Source organism: Momordica charantia (genome assembly GCF_013281855.1).
Source record: "Momordica charantia cultivar OHB3-1 chromosome 7 unlocalized genomic scaffold, Mcharantia_2.0 BLBB01000007.1, whole genome shotgun sequence".
NCBI classification, from domain to species: Eukaryota; Viridiplantae; Streptophyta; class Magnoliopsida; order Cucurbitales; family Cucurbitaceae; genus Momordica; species Momordica charantia.
The window spans coordinates 14,447,349-14,450,649 of record NW_028275165.1 but is presented as its reverse complement, the minus strand read 5'-3'; the positions used below and the strand labels follow the sequence as shown (position 1 = coordinate 14,450,649).

The window sequence follows — 3,301 nt, the reverse complement described above, 5'->3', positions numbered from 1 at the left end:
TCGATCGTAAGGAGGAAGGAGATGAGTCGGCTGGGAAAGGTAGGATAGTAGATGGAGGGTCATTAGTGGCAGGCAAAGGGGGAGTAGCTGCAGGGATGGTTTGGGTAGCTGTCGGAATGGGTAGAGTAACAACAGGATTATTTTGGGTAGCGACAGGATATAACGTTGGGGCAAGGAGTAGAAGAGGGTCCAAAGGATGGAACAGGTGGGTTGGAGACGGATTGTTGGATAATAGGTTCACGGGTATCATGAATTATGGGTATCATGGAAGATATATAAGTACTAGAATTCTTTGACAAAGTAGGTTTGAAAGAGGACAAGAAAGATGAAGAATTGCAAAAAGGAAATAAAAATTCATCAAAAGAACATTTCGAGATATGTAAACACGACCAGGAGAACCCGACCCAAACATTTATATCCCTTGTGAATATTACTGTAACCAAGAAAAACACAAGGGAAAGAATGAAATTGAAGCTTATGATTATTATAAGGACGTAAACATAGAAAACAAAGACATCCAAATGTTTTAAGAAAGGGATAGAAGGGTGGCTTACCAAACAAACACTCCATCGGACTGATGCTTTGAATGACTGTAGTAGGTAGGCGATTAATGATATAAACGACTGTAGAAATGCATCTTCCCACAACTCAAGAGGTAAGGAAGCTTGGAAGAGTAAGGTTAAACCCATATCAATGATATGACGGTGTTTGTGCTCAACAATACCATTTTGTTGGGAAGTGTAAGGACAAGAAAAACGATGAGAAATCCTATTTTCCCAAAAGATAAGGATCAATAGCACGAAATTCCCCCACCCCCCCCCCCCCCCCCCCCCCCGTTAGTTTGAATCATACGAATTGATGTGCCAATTAACTTTGCAATATGGGTTCGAAAAGAGATAAATGTAGAGGAAACAACAGACTTAGTTTTTAGAAAATAAATCCAAGTGAATCTTGAATAAACATCTACAAAGCTAACATAGTAATAATAACCACCACATGAAGTTTTAAAAGCAGGACCCCATACATTAGATTCAATCAATTGGAGAGGTGCATAAACAACATAATGAGTAGGTGAATAGGGTAGGAATGAGATTTCCCAATAGCACAAGCGTGACAAAAACTCAAGGATTTATTTGAGCAAGTAATATTTGAACCATGTAAAGCTTGTTTCAAAATAGGTGCGGCCGAATGGCCTAAACATCTATGTCAAAGTTCAATAGAAGAATTGGAAACATTACAGGTAAAAGTACTAGGGGATTTTGGTGCTTGAGTTTTGAAGATTGAAGAAGGGGCTGAAGCTTTGGAAGAAATCTGAAACTCGTACAATCCATCACGCATTTGTCCTTTGGAGCAGTGTTTGGCCAGTGTGTTGATCCTTCACAAAGCAAACAGAAGGATGAAACTCAAAATAAACTTTATTATCTCGAGCAAATTGACTTACACTGATTAGGTTTTTGGTAATAAGAGGGACATGAAGCAAATTTTGTAGAGTAAAAGAACGATTATTTTGAGAAATGAGATACGAAGAGCCAATATGATCCACAAACAAACCTGCTCTATTACCCACGTGAACACGATAATTAGAATGACAGGGAGTGCTGATCGAAGAATTAGCAAGATCATTAGTGACATGATTAGTCGCCCCTGAGTCCAGATATCAGTTTGTATCCACATTCAAATTTGGTGAAACAACCATGGCTTGCATTGATGGAGGCAGATTCATCTAAGAAGGAGAGCCATTAGAAGAATTATTTAGTCAATTAAAATTTTTATCAAACCTTAGATAGCAACGAAGTGCAGTATGCCCCAATTTGCCACATAGCTAACAGTGAAGGTGGTTGTCGTGCCAGCTACGACCTCCTCTGTAATTGTCGTGGCCACCACGATGATTATGCGCTCTGAAATTTCCCGTGTGTTGAGATGAGGAATCACTACGATTACTAGAATTGGAACCAGTGGAGAATTTCTTGGATAGGTGTTGTTGCTCGGTGAGATTAACAGACGGTATAGGAGTAGCAATGATATCTATATTGTTTTCTGCACGAATTTCCTTTAAGAACAAAAGTCCATAAGCTTCTTGAAGAGACGGGAATGTAGTCTCAGCAGTAATTACTGAAATAATAGCTTCAAATTCATCTCCTAACCCAGAAAGTAAGTAGATAATATGATCCTTCGCAGAAATTGGTCCTCCCACAGCTTTCAATGAGTCAACTAACCTTTAACTTTTGCAAAATAATCTTTTAGATTCGTATCTCCCTTCTGTAAACTTTGTAATTGTTTCTTGTAGTTCATGACTTTCGCCAAATTTCGTGTGAGATAGGTATCTTCAAGCATTGTCCAAATTGCACGTGCAGTAGTGCAATCGAGCATGTCTTGAAGAATATCTTCAGACATAGCTCCCAACAACCACGAGGAAATTAATTGATTCTGCCGCTGGAGTAAAGCATCAGATGAATCAGACGTAGAAGGTGCTTCGGAAGAAGTCGGTGATTTAAAGGAAGAGAAATTATTATCTTGAAGGACATATTTCTCTAATCCATGACCTCGTAGAGTAGTTAAAATTTGGAGTTTCCAGATTAAGTAATTCTCATCTGTCAATTTGATAGTCTTGATATGGTGTCCTGGATTGACAAAATTGCTACGATGAATTCCAGGATAAACACAAAGAATCTGATACCATGTTAAGTATCGAGAGTAAGAAAAGAATCACAATGAGTTCTTGTCATGGAGATTTTCCCATTTTCTTGATGTTTGTGAACAAAATAACAGTGAGTTATAATAGATATACAAATACAACTTAGTCAAATGTATCAGTAATTTTCCTTAACAAGAAGAATCTGGAGAAGAAAGTCACGTAACATGGCTTTGACGAGAAGAATAACAAACTTAAAAATCAATTTTATTCTTTTTTAAATTAAAACAAATCTTTTTATTTAAAACAAAATTCTTTATTTAAAATCAAATATTTTTATTTATTTTTAATTATAAATCAAATCTTTTAAAATCAAATCTATTTTTAAAATTAATTAAAACTTTACCTTAAAACCAGTTAAGATGAACTTTAGTTTTTATTTATTTTAAATTAAATTAAAGTAAGATACAAAATAAAAAAAAATTAAGTCGGACCAAATACGGTGTCTACAATACTCAAAGTCTTCATAACTCTCATTTGAGTGGTTTATCTATGATAGACTTGATAAAGCAATATTGTGACTTGAAGGTGAGACAACATTCTATTAAAGAGCTGAAGATTCTCTAGAGCTTTCACGTTGACCCAAGGGTTTATGTGCATGACCATTAA

At 36.2% G+C, this 3,301-nt stretch overlaps 1 long non-coding RNA gene across 1 annotated transcript; it reads right to left on the bottom strand.

The window, feature by feature from the left end:
- Nucleotides 1-1,111: 1,111 nt before the first annotated feature.
- LOC148210422 (uncharacterized) lies at nucleotides 1,112-2,647 on the bottom strand. The gene is made up of 2 exons (XR_015792326.1): nucleotides 1,552-2,647; nucleotides 1,112-1,375 (listed from the first exon to the last, which is right to left on the bottom strand). It is a non-coding gene; the product is annotated as an uncharacterized LOC148210422 (long non-coding RNA).
- Between the last annotated feature and the right edge of the window lie 654 nt (nucleotides 2,648-3,301).